Below are 13,957 nucleotides of genomic sequence, written 5' to 3'. Positions count from 1 at the left end.
TCAGCTCACTCCTGAGGTGAGGCTGTCTTATATGATACAATTGAGTGCTCAGGAATGTGGTACTTGCCTTTAACTCCAGCGCTCCAGACACAGGCCCCAGATCTGTGAGTTCAGGACTGCCTGGTTCTAAGCGGGCCAGGCTTACATAGTGAGACCTGGGAGAGGCTGTCTGCCCTGGGAAGTCATCGCCCGCCGTTAAAGAGGAGGTAAGAAGTGGGGAGTCTGAGGGCGCAGATGCAGCTGCCCTGTTGACTTCTAGATGGAGGGGGCATGTGGCAGAGATGTAGATGCTTTTAGGAGCAGCTCTGGCTGGGAGCCAGCAGGAAAACAGCCCACAGTCACAAAGACTGCACCCACCCAGGAGGATGAGCTTAAGGGTTCGGGTTATAGAGAGCACACCTACCACAGACCAGGCCTGGGGTTCAATCGCAGAGCAGGTTGGAGGAAGGGAAGCTCAGAAGTGGGTGCCACTAAAAGTCTGTCCAGTCCAAACCTCGATGTCAGACTTTGTGAGACCCTGGCCAGAAAGCCTACTTGCAGGTTGCCAGACTTCTGGCCCATAGGACTGTCACATGGAGTGTCATCTGTTTCATGACAAAAACTAACAGACTATGTGAGAAGCCACAGGCACCTGTAAGTTTTAAAAGGTTTTTAGTTTTATTTATGTGTATATACACATGTGTATGGGTACCCGAGGAGGTCTCCAGAGGCTGGAATCACCAGCAGTTGTGAGCCATCTCCTGTGGGTGCTGGGAACTGAACTCTGACCCTGTGAAAGGGAGCACACACTCCTCCAACCTCTGAGCTGTCTCTTTAGCCTCATTTATAACTTTAAAAGTGACTTCTTTTAGGCCGGGCAGTGGTAGCACACACCTTTAATCCCAGCACTCAGGAGTCAAAAGCAGCTGGAGCTCTGTGAGTTGGAGGCCAGCCTGGTCTACAGAGCAAGTTCCAGGACAGCCAGGGCTAACAAGAGAAACCCTGTCAAATAAGTAAGTAAGTAAATAAATAAATAAATAAATAAATAAATAACAATTTTTAAAGAGTGAGTTTTGTTTTCTTTTCCTCCCACATCACTGAAAAGCTTCCAGAATGGTCTACATGTCTACAACAGCCACCCTCATAGACAGATACCCAGGAAATAGCCTACAAGTGGGCAAAAGTTTTTGACCAAAGGCAAGTTGCTTGGAAAAATTGTCCAGCCTCTGAAGACCATGAAAGAAAGCTGACATGTGAGTAAGTTTTTAAAGCAAAACTCCAATCTCCTGTCAGGTGTGGCAGCATTGTCTTGTAATCCAGAATTCCAAAGGCCAGAGTGAGGGCCTATAGAAAGAGCGAGCATTGGGGTACGACTCACTGGTTCAGACACCGATGGCTTTTTCAGAAGACCTGGGTTTGGTTTCCACACCTAAACAGTGGCTCACAACCGTTTGTAACCCCAGTTCCAGCAGTTCTGATGCCCTCTTCTGGCCTCCACGGGCACTGCACACATGATACACATAATACACTCAGACACACACACACACACACACACACACACACACACACACACACACCACTTAACCCACTGAACCACCATCCCCCAACCCAGTCATTACTTGTTTTTGAGACAGATCTTCAAATTGTAGCCTAGATTAGCCTGGAACTCACTATGTAGCCTGAGTTAGCCTAGAACTCAGGACAATCCTCCTGCCTCAGTACACCTAGTTCTGGGATGACAGGTGTGAGCTACTACAACTTGCTGCCTTTTGTCATTTTTAGGGCACAATTCTCAGTACCAGGGCCAAAGAGAAGGCCAGAGCACCCCCAAGTGTTTGGTGGCAGGGAAGGGAAGGCCGCTTCCAGATCCCTGTTCCCTCTACTCAGTTTGTACTGTTCTCCCCACTAAAGTCCCAAGAGGGAACCCACTCACATCCCTCTCTTCCTCTAAACTGTAGTCCACAGCTTCCTGGGCCCCAAGAGGGGAGGCGGGTGATGGAAAGGGAGGAAGCTGTGTGCAGCTCTGGTGGGGGCGTGGGGCTCTCTGGCATCCTGGGGGAGTCTTCCTCCTTAATTGCTGCAGCTCTCCAGCTGTTATCACTAACAAGAAATTAAAAAGCATTCTGGCCCCTGCCCCCTGCTCCTGCCCTCACTGCTCACAAGTGCTCTCTCAGAGGAGCCTCATGCAGGGTGCTGCAGAGACTCACAGACGCCTCCAACTAACCGTTCCTCACCCCCCAAGAAGAGATGAGGCCAGGGAGTGGGAATGGGCCCCAGCCCTCCACTAGTGCTCCCACCAGGCCCTGGTTTTACATATCCTGCCTCATAATCCCCACAGCTCTTCTGGGACTCCTAAGATTTGGAGTTTGGGGAAAAGATCCCTGGGAATGCAGCTGAAGATCTGCAACTGCTCTGTGCTCGGTGACCAACTGAGAAACGCAAGGAGCAGATGGGTCGGTCACCGGTCACTGCAGCAGAACGGATCGCAGCCCAGAGAAGAGCCTCCCCAGAGAAGAGCCTCCCCAGAGAAGAGCCTCCCCAGAGAAGAGCCTCCCCAGAGAAGAGCCTCCCCAGAGAAGAGCCTCCCCAGAGAAGAGCCTCCCCAGAGGCTCTAGGAATCGCAGCTCCTTCGCTTTGGGTCAGCGCAGTAGCAATGTGGCCCCTGCCCGCCTCTTCAGCCTCCTCTCCCCTCTCAGGAAGAACTCCAGGGCAAGTGCTCGGTTTCAAATGGACCTGAAGCACCTACACACTAGAAATGGGTAGCATAGCTCAACCTTAGCCTCATCCTTCCCCCAAGTTTTCCCAGAAATGACTGTGTTCTAACAGGCCCCCTCCCCAGCTCCGCCCACACACACCATGCTTCCTGTTAAATCATGTCACCCAGATAAGGGACAAGGCCCTCAGCGACCCCGAGTTCTTTCACTCTAAATTATGAAGCTGGAATGAATGTCTCGGCTCACACAGTGGAGTGAAAGCATGCCTGCGTGCATTTGGTGGTGTTCCTGCAAAGTTTAATAGGTAGCATGGAGATTCATAATATGCAATTTCATTTCAAATTATGCCTAACTTTCAGCAGATATTTCTCTAATGATGGGTTACCTGTTGTGTGACCACTGTCTTTTAGACTTTTTTGAAGGTGTTTACTGTTAAAATGGGGTTTTCTAGTTCAAAATAACTGGGAATATTGATTCTGGTGTTGTGGTGCATGCCTGTAATCCCAGCACTCTGGAGGTAGAAGCAGGAGGATCAGGAAGGCCATTGTGGGCTAGCCTTGGCTAAGTGTCTCAAAAAAAGAAGATGGATGGGGAGGTGACTTAGTCAATAAAGCATGAGGACCCAAATTCAGTTCTCAGAACTCAGGTAAAAGCTGGGTTCCCTGGCATGGACTGTCACCCCAGCACCAGGGATGCAGACAGGAAGATTCTGAGAGCTAGCTGGCCCGGCCAGTCTATCCAAATCAGTGAGCTCCAGATTCTGTGGGAAATCCTTTCTCAAAAATAAGGTGAAGAGCAACTGACAAAGACCTCTGACCTCCACGTACATGGGTGTGCACGAACACGTACACAGAAAAGGGGGAAGATTTCTACATGAATGCAATGAATGGTTGTGTGTGCACGTGCACACAAGCATATACACACTCACAGTCCCCAAATCTCATGAGCACTCTGTCCTGGCAAGTCTTATGTAAGTCCATCTTTACATAAGTCAGAATCATTTTTGCATCAGAGGATAAATGAAGCAGGTATCTGCTTGGCAGCCATGTCAACTGAGGGGAGAGCTTGAAGACCTGTCTAAGGAGGGTGTTGTCAGCTCTCCCTGCCTGTGAGCAAGAGTTACTGTGGAGCATAGGAGGTTGACATGCGTGCGTGTCTGCTCACTACTCACCGAGGCTCCTGAGTCAGGGCTGAGTTTACATAAGTCAGTCTTACGTAAGCATATACCTATCAAGTCTTGGGAAGGTACAAGAGCTGTGTAATAAAGAGTTGGGATCATGACTATGAATTTAATTGGGGGTATCTGATATGACAAGACCGATTTAAAAATAATTTAACCATGCTCAAACTTAAGCTTGGGCAGAGTGCCCGTGTGTGCCCAGCCCTGTGGAGGGGCTGCCAGGCAATTAAGAGACGTTATGAGCTGTCCCCGCCTTAATGAAGCCTGAAACCAAGTTCTGGAGAGGTGCCGGGACTCTGCCCAAGCAAGCTGCCATCTACCATTGCCAGTGACCACCGCTGCCTCTAAAACTCTTGCTCCCCAAAGGCACACACACACACACACACACACACACACACACACACAGCAGAATGGGACATCCTCTCACTGTCCCCAGTGATCTCACAAAGGAATAATCCTCTTTTTTGATGGACATTCCTTTGCATGTCACTGATGTTCAGTTTTGACAGTGTCAAAAAAAAAAAAAAAAAAAAAAAAAAAACCCTTGTGTCCCCCTCTACAATCATTTCCCTGCCTCCCCAGTATCTTTGGGGAGAATTCAATGCCCAGGCTTACTCTCCAAACAACCCAGGGGCATGGGGGAGGGGAGATGGGGGAACCACCATCTGCATCTTCTCAGCAGCCATCCCTCCCCCAGGTTTCATCTGAGTTGGGAGGGGGCAACCGCTGAGTCAGGATATTCCTCACATTCCCTCCCTCCCCTCTCCCAGGCAGGACCAAATGTCACACACCCTGCCTGAGTGACCAGCCTCACTTCAGTGTCTGGTCTCAGCTCAGTAGCCACTTTTCCCACATGGACTCCTCACACCCAAGGAGGCTATCACACTGCCCCCCTACTCCCCTCCCCTCCCCCAACCACCTCACCAGGAAAAGACTAGGAGGGTGGGAGGCAACAGGACCAAACCCCAACTGGGAATACACACGCATATCTGTGGGGGGTGGGGGAGATATCTCTCTAGTGCAATGTCTGGGTACCTCCACTGTGCAGAGGGAAGCTCCAAGAAAACTTCCAATCCCACAATCCTGGAGTAGCCTAGTCTGAAGAGGGAGCCTGCCCTGTCTTCAAGGAGTTCCTGTTGTAGAAATAGGTAATCTGAACCAGGTGGAAAACCTTCCCAAGGCAGGGTGGATGGGCACGGGCAGAGGGCCATTCTGGAGGCCCAGGGCTAAGCAAGGAAGGCAAGACCTGTGGACAGGCCAAGGACAAACGCCAAAGCCAGCCGTGAAACTGAAGCAAGGCCTGCCTAGAACGGCAGAGTGTGGATAAGCCGTGGACAAGGGACGGAGGACCCTGATCCTTCCTGACAACTATGTTGCCGCCATCCAAAGTGACAGCAGCCACAGCAGGCCTGCACTTCTTGGCTTGAACTCCCCCTCAATCAGCAGTGTGAGCCCTGAAGTGACCTGTTCGACTGAACAGGGTCTGTCATCAGCAGGCCTTGATCTATGCTGTCCAACCAGAGACTAACATTTTCATTTGCACTGGGTACACTGATCCCGCAGCCTTCTGTCTACAGCTCCACGGTCTGTTTCTCTCTGGAGAAGAAAGTTAGAGTGAAGGACAACAGGAGGGCCCAGCTCCCCACCCCCAGGCCACAGGGCGGTGACTGCCCGGAGCCCTGACTCCCGGCACACCCGGGTCCAGGGCCTGACCCTTGGCAGCCCTCAGCAGCCCATTCAGCCCGCAAATGGCCTCATCCCTTGGAGAGCCCAGCAGGGTGGTTTCACAACTGTGTGTGTTTGATGGAGCCCTGTTCTTGGAAAGCCAGGGACGGGACAACTCAGTTCTGGGTGTTGGAGAGGCCTGGGCCCCTGGGGTCTGCAGTGGAACAATAAACAACCATAAGCGTGCGTGTGTGTGGAGGGGCACAAGGTTAGGCAGTGTGGTAAGTGTGGAGTTGGAGGAACACGGTCCTTCACCATGAGCTCACCGCAACAGCACAACTCCTTCAGGGGTATCACAGTCTGTTCCCACTAGAGAGGCTGGACCTGAAGCAAGAGGAAGATGCTGAGGATGTTTACCACAGCAGACTGAGAGGGCTCTTAGGCAGGGCTACCCCATGATCCATCACAGTGCCCCAATAGCCTGTAGTACGGGATAGGGATTTAAGTCAGGAGCACAGTACCCTAGAGACAGGTGAGTTATCTTTTCTTAGCTGGGATCTAGCTAGGTAAGACTGGACCACAGGCCACACCTGGTGGCACAGGCCTGTCAACTCAGGCACTCAGGAAGCTAAGGTGGGAAGATCAAAAGTTCAAGCCCTGCCTGAGCTATAGAGCAAGACCAAGGTCAGCCTAGACAACTTAGAGCCTATCTCAAAATAAAATGTATTTTTTTAAAAGGGGCTGAGGATGTAACTCCATTGTAGAGCATTTGCTTAACATTGAGTAAGGCCCAATATGTAATCCCGAGAGAGAGAGAGAGAGAGAGAGAGAGAGAGAGAGAGAGAGAGAGAGAGAGTTTATATATGAAAGAGAGAGAGACTGCTAAAGGGTAAGGCAATGTCCTGTGTGCTCTGGGTAATGGGGCATAGATTCAGGGCCTTTTCTGAGAAGGAGTTCTCCCAGAGGAGGAAGGTATGGTCCCCTGCTGATATAGATGACAAATCTCTGAGGGCAGAGCCACCCCAGTGCCCATCACAGTGCCTGGCTTTCCAATAGCAGGGCAGGGTGGCCAGAGAAAGAGAGAGTTCTAATCAAAGAGAGAGGAGAGATGGCCGCCTCTTCAAATTGATCCACAGAGAGAAGCCCCTGACAGAGAGAGTCAGGGCCAATCTCCCTCTCACATGCCTGGCACCTGGAACAGCTGAGCCAGGGTACTTTTAATAGAAAAGGCCAGTCTGGTAGGGATACTGACTGAGCGGATTCAGAGGCAGTGATGTGCCAGGTGTAGGTGCTCACCAGTGTCTGAATGAATGAACTGGTTAATTACCTGATGAATGAGGCTGGAATCTGGCTTTCCAACCCCGCTTCTAACTTCTCCAAAGGTCTTAAATATGCTGCAGATTTCACCTCCAAGTTGCTCCCTGCACTTGCCTGGCCCCTCTACCTCCAACCCCTCAAAGACCTCTGAATACTACAAGGTTCAAATCACACCTGTCTTGGTCTGCTTTCTCTTGCTGTGATAAACACCACCACCAAGAGCAATCTGAGGAGGAGAACTCATTTCAGCTTACAGGTTACAGCCAGTCAAGGGAAGCAGGAACTTGAGGCCAGAGGCTGAAGCAGAAACCATGGAGGAACACTACTTATGGCTTTGTTCATCTGGCTTTCTTATACAGCCCAGGCCCACCTGCCCACTAGAAATGGTGCCAGCTACAGCGGGCTGAACCCTCCACATCAGTCATCAATCAAGACGGTCTCCCAGACGTCTCCACAGCCAATGTGATGGAAGCAGTTCTCCCATGGAGGCTCCCACTTCCCAGGCGACTCCAGTTTGTGTGGAGTTGATGATAAAAATGAAGTAGCAACAGCCTCTCGTGTGTGGATGAAACCTATATACCTAAAATTGCAACAGCAATAACTACACATGGACAGGCCTGGCGGGGAGGCTCAGCAGCTAAGAGCACACAGTTTTTAGTTCCCAGCATGTCATGTCAGGCAGCCCGCAGCTACTCCAGTCTCTGAGGGCACTCACATGTGTGTGCATATCCACAGACACAAACACAGTTGTATACATATAAATAGTGTTGAAGAGTTGACATTTAATGAGCACAGTTCACTGTAAACCAGGAACTGTGCTGTTGGCTTTACACATCTAATTCCATGAAATTCTAAGTAAACACCATTTGCCGTAGGGAAAGAAGAATGTGTACAAGAGATGTTGATGAAAATGTTTTTAACTTTAGTTCAATTCCCTGACACACATTCTTCCCATTCTCGTGCATCTTTGAAATCAGGACATCCCTTGCAACCAATAACAAGAAGGCACTGTGTCATAGTTTAATTAGCAGCCTTCATTTTATTTGGATAAATAAGTGAACCACCTAAGTGAACCATCTATGCCTTTCGATCGATAATGGCCGACACACGGAACGTGTATTTTGGTTTCCAAGTTTGGGGGTGCAGGGGTACAGAGCCTGTGAATTAACCTGGGAGCTTCCTGGGAAAGAGGCTGTCTTTCTTCCGCAGAGCTCAGGGATACCACAAGCCCAGCACACCTAAAGGCCAAGCTGATGAAGGCAGAGGAAACCTTGGGCCTCCAATGAAGCCATTTCCGTCCGAGGAGGAAGCACCCTCAGAGCAGCAGCCCCCATGGGGGATAGAGGTAAAAGGGAAGAGGAGTGTTGCTCCACTCTTCTCCAGGAACCTCACACCAATGGAAACACACTGGCTCCAGGCACCGGGCCATCGGGACCAGGAGCCAATTGCAAACCCGTCACCAAGGCTGGCCTAGCCTCTTCCAATTAGGCTGTGTTTACCTGCCAAAAACATGCCCCCCTCGGCCTTGCCCTCTGCCCTCGAGCTGGCCCAGGAGGAAAAGGCAGGGCAAAGGCGGAAAAGACCAGCCCCAGTGAAAAGCCAAGGAGACAGAGGTCCTGAAAGGCCTGTCGGTCCCATGCCAGCAGCTACGCTGAGCAGATCCCTGAGCCTGCCCTCTGGGCCCCATGGGTAGGGGATCTCCAAGGGTAAGGGGCGAGAGTAAGGGAGAAGTGACTCGTGCCAGGGACTCTCCTACTTGGTCAGAAGTTGCTGCCACCTCCTTCTTTCGCCGCTTTTCCCAGGACTCCTCCAGCCAAAGGCCCCTCTTCTACTTCCTATACTTTCCGGGACATTTGTCCTGGGGCCCTAGGGGCCATGAACGTCCACTGACCACTACAGCAAATACCTAAGCCCAGCTTGCTGGGGACGGTCAAAGATAATAGCTTGTCCCTCCCAGCCTGATTTGGGGGTGGAGCCTCTTCTTTTGGGGGGAGGGGTCTTTGGGTAGGATTAGGGTCTTCATTAATAAGGACCAGGACGAGGAGCCCAAGGGCTGGGGAGGGGAGCTTTCATTTGGCCTGGGTAGGGAGGACAGACAGCTCTTCTTCATGCTGACTTGGGCCGTCCTCCGGACTCCCTGACTTGAGAGGCTAATTAATAGATCCTGCTGGAGTGTAGGTGGGAGCCCAAAAGAACGGCGTCCCTCGCCTTGGTGGCCACCAGGACTATGAAATCAGGCCTCTCCAGAGCCACATAGCTTTGGGCCCTGGGGCCAAAGACTGCCCCTTCTACCTGTCTAACACTGTGTATCTGCAGGTGGATTTTCCAGGGACCTTCCTTTTTTACCTGCCCAGGGACCCAGAGGTGGGCCAGGAGCCAAGGTAGAGTCCCTGGCTCTCAGCCCAGCGTCTCCAGGCCATAACTCTCCTAATTGTTGCCCAGGTTCCAACTCAAATAAGCTGTAAATGGGGAAACTGAGGTCCAGAGAAGCCAAGCAACTTGCTGGGTGTCACTCCAGGGAGTCTGGACCTTGAACTTGAGATATCTTGCTCTTGTAGCTCAGGTGTGAGATTGAGTCTTGGGGTCAGTTAGAGATTTTAATATCTTCTTTTGTATTTTTGTTTTCTAGTTATTTGGGAGTTTGTTTGCTTTTGAGTTTTTTGGTTTTGTTTGTTTGGTTGGTTGGTTTGGTTTTTTTTTAGATGGGGTCACACTATGTAGACCAGGTTGACCTGGAATTCAAAGATCAGCCTGCTCTGACTCCTGAGTTCTGTAACTAAAGGCATGTGCTGCCACACTAGCCTTTCCCACTGGAGAGAGTCTCATGGAGTGCAAGCTAGTATCAAACTCACTGAGTAGCCGAGGATCATCCTGACTCCTGACCCTCCTGACTCCCAGATGTTTACCACTCGCCTGGTTCCTGAGGTGCTGGGGCTGACCCAGGAGTGGGAGAGGATGTTTCCATCTTGCTAGGTGTGCTGGCTAGTTTTGTGTCAACTTGACACAAGCTGGAGTTATCTGAAAAGAAGTCTCCATTGAGAAAATGCCTCCATGAGGGCTGTGAGGAATTTTCTTAATTAGTGATAAATGAGAGAAAGGGTCCAGTCCACTGTGGGCGGTGCCATTCTTGGACTGGTGGTCCTGGGTTCTATAAGAAAGCAGATTGAAGAAGCCATGGGAAGCCAAGCAGTAAGCAACTCCCCTCCATGGCCTCTGCATCAGCTACCACCTCTAGTTCCTGCCCTGTTTGAGTTCCTGTCCTGACTTCCTTCAATAACGAACAGTGATGTAGAAGTGTAAGCCAAATAAACCCTTTCCTCCCGACTTGCTTTATGCTCAAGGCATTTCATTGCAGCAAAAGAAACCCTAAGACACTGGTCTTATCCCAGTTCCCACCCAAAGGAGCCAAAGCAAGCAGAAATAAGGAACACACCTATGCCCTTTCTGCTCACTGCTCACTAAGTGCCTACTCAACCCAGGGCCACACTGAGGATAGCTGTCCTTGGGATCATCTGTGGAGCCTGAGCCTGGGTGTTGCTAGACCCATCATGTTCCACCCACCCAGAGTGATACAAGGAGACACCAAGTAACCCTACACGCTTAGACACTCTGAACAGGAATCTGAAAATGATGCCAGATGGCAAGCACCGGTCCTCTCTCCAGCCCTTGGCATAAGGTCTGGCTCTTTGGGACACTTGGTAACTTGGTGTCTCTATGTATCACTCTGGGACCAATGAGGCATGGACCTGCCTCAAAAAAGAGGGCATTGGATGGGAGAGTCTGGTGTGTTACAATACAAGGCAGATAGGGAACAGTGGTATCCCAGTGGAAGAAGAAATGGATCCCCACCTGGGAGCTAGGGAAGGCTTCATGGAGGAGGCAGCAATTATGCTGGTCAGTAATAACTACAACAATAGTGATGGTTGTGGTTTCTTCTTATTGGATAATTCCCGGTGCTTTTAATAACATCTACATGTAGCCGTAAGCTTCTCCAGTCCCACCCCGCCCTGTGGTCCTGTATTTCTCCAGCCTGCCCAGCCTCAAGATCCTGCAGTCGCTTATAAAGTAATCAGAGGCTTAATATTAATTGCAAATTATATGGCCTATGGCTCATGCTTCTTACCAGCTAGTTCTCATAACTTAACTCAACCCATTTCTAGTAGTCTATATGTTGCCATGTGGCCATGGTGTTGCCTGTCTGCTGGCTTCTTGTTGCTCCTTGGCAGCAGGCTTGTGTCTCCCCCACTCTCCTTTCTTCTCCTGCTCTTCAGTTGGAATGTACCACCTAACCTTATCCCGCCCTGCCATAGGCCAATGCAGCTTTGTCAACCAATCAGAGCAACACATATTCACAGCATACAGAAAGACATCCCACAGCAGATCCCTTTTTCTGTCTAATCAAAAAGGGAGGTTTAACTTTAACATAGTAAAATTACATATAATAGAACAGTTATCAAGTAAGAATTACAGTTATAATATCTAGTTTCTATGTATTTGGCAAAATTAAAGAAAATGTTCTATTATCTATCCTATATTTGTGAGTCTAAAGTTTCACATCTAATTTATCTTTTATCATAATCAAGGAAAATTATAATTAGCTCAGTTGGTAGAGCATGAGACTCTTAATCTCAGGGTCATGAGTTCATGCCCCATGTTGGGTGCCACATAAAGCAATAAATCCATAGGAGTCTGTTTAAGAAGTATTAGGGAAATTTATTAAGGTAAATTGAGGAAATACACTCAAAAATATAGAACAGAGTAGACAGCTGAAGTTACTCTCTGATCTGACTGGGAGCGAATCCATCTTGCAGATCTTTTGAGAGGTCAGTACAATGGCAGGAATCACCACCTCCTTCAGGCCCTACAGCCCAAGGTCATGGGTGCAGCAAATATCACTGTGCCTACATTACTTCTATTACCCTCTGAGATAGATGCCCTCTAACATACCCATGTTGCAGATGGGAAAGCTGAAGTTCAGGTGAAGGAACTGGCCCAGAATCACCCAACTGTCATAAATGAGCCAAGTCATCATTTGAACCCGGTTCTGGCACAAAGCCAAGAATAAGATGGGTATTCACAAGGTTTGGTGTGGCAGGGAGGGAGAGCTGCATCCCCTGGACCACATCCGGTCCTCAGGCATGTTTCATCTGGTCCACCCTCAATGCTACACAGAGTCCTTGAAGAGGGCGTAGCAGTTGCCAGCCAGAAGGTAAACAGTGGGGATGGGGGGAGCTTCAGAGCCTTGCATTCCAGAAATGCACAACCATTTCAGGCTGAACAGCATACCTCCCCCACCTCTCAGCCCACTTCCCTTGTCCCAGTTACCTGTCTGGCTCCTGTAAACATTTAAGTTAGAGGACCTGGAGTAGAGCCCAGGACACCAAGGGGAATTAGCAGCTAGTAACCATGGGAAGGTTCTTTGAGGTCAGAACACAAAAGGCCTTGAACTTTGAGCTGAAAAATAAGGGCATTGTGTTTGCAATAACATTGTAATTGCAAACTGGACACCACCAGCACTCAGCTGAGAGGGTACAAGCATACACAATCACACATGTACATACACCCTTGGGCTGGGGATAGTCTTAAATTGGTGTTAGCTGTACCCAAAAGGTCTCAGGAGAAATTGTGTGTGTGTGTGTGTTCACAAATGCACACAGGCTACAGCATACATGTAGCGGTCAGAGAACAACCTCAAATGTTGTTCCTTGCTCAGGACAGGGGCTCTTGTTATTTTCCCACTGTGTACACCACACAAGCTGGCCTTCCAGCTTTCAGAGAATTTTGTGCCCCCCATCTTCTCATAGGAGTCCTGGGGTTCCAGGCACACTATGCATCGGGTTCTAAGGATTTGAACTCGGGTCCTTACACCAGCACAGCAAGCACGTTCGCACACTGGGCTGTTTCCCAGCCCTAAGAGGAATCTTTGCATGCATTGTCGCTGTCTTGGACATCCCAGCTGCCCCAGGCCTGGCCCAACAGGCCCCTCTCTCTAAGCATAAGGTTCTCTTCTCCCAGGTTGTCCCCTTGACCCCAGGAACTCCACAGCCCACAGTGAGAACTGGCTGGCCCAGAAGAGAAGGCAAGGTTAGGCTGGAATTTCCCTCTGGGTGGGTGGGGCCCATCAGGTGAGCCAGGTGACAGGCATAGGGGCTGAGTGGAAAAATTTGGCCCGTCCCAGCCCCTTCCCCCAGTGACTCAGGCTCACAGTGGCAAGGAGTCTGGGGAGTCAAGAACCCACAGAAAAACGTCTTGTCTCTCTGGCTCTGTCACTGTCCAGCTCACTTCCGCCAAACACACACACACACACACACACACACACACACACACACACACACATACACCCTGAATCACAGCTTATTGCTGTCACCACCATCTGACCTGGAGCCACATCCTGGATCCTGTCCAGGGTCTGCCAGTGCAGGACAGCAACCTGCCTGCACCCAAGCTGTCCCCAAGTTGAGGAGGCAGAAAAGGGCCTCTGACAAAGCTATGGTGGATTTGGGACTAGATTACCAAAGTTAGTAAATAAAGATGAAGGAACCCCTGGTTCAAGCAGTGTTTGAGACATGCATGCATGCATGCATACATACATACATACATACATACATACATACATACATACATACATGTGAAATTGGGGAAATAACTTAGCCAGTCAAGTGCTTGCCTTACAAGAATGAGGACCTGACTTTGATCCCCAGAACCCACATTAAAAGCCAGGTGTGGTGGCATGCATGCAATCCTGTTGCTGGGGATGCAGAGACAAGCAGCTCCCTGGGGCTTGCTGGCCACCCAGCTTAGTTGAATTGGCAAGTTCCAGACCAAGTTCCACCAAAACACAAGCTTGACAACATCCTGAGGGACAATACCCAAAGTCAGCCCCCTGGCCTCCACATGTGCCACACACACAATACCCAAATGTGCATACATACACACTAACCCCACACATAGCTCTAAGCCCCTCAGCTAGATTGGCAGCAGCTTCTGAAAGTGCTTGTTTGATATTAGAGCACCCCACCCCACAGCATACAGCTTCAAACTAGATAGCAGGGACAGGGATGCACAATTCTTAGAGGCCCCTGCCAACCACCGTCTTTGGTGT

Source organism: Onychomys torridus, chromosome 18 (genome assembly GCF_903995425.1).
Source record: "Onychomys torridus chromosome 18, mOncTor1.1, whole genome shotgun sequence".
Taxonomy (NCBI): domain Eukaryota; kingdom Metazoa; phylum Chordata; class Mammalia; order Rodentia; family Cricetidae; genus Onychomys; species Onychomys torridus.
The sequence above is the reverse complement of the archived record's forward strand: the minus strand, read 5'-3'. Positions refer to the sequence as shown.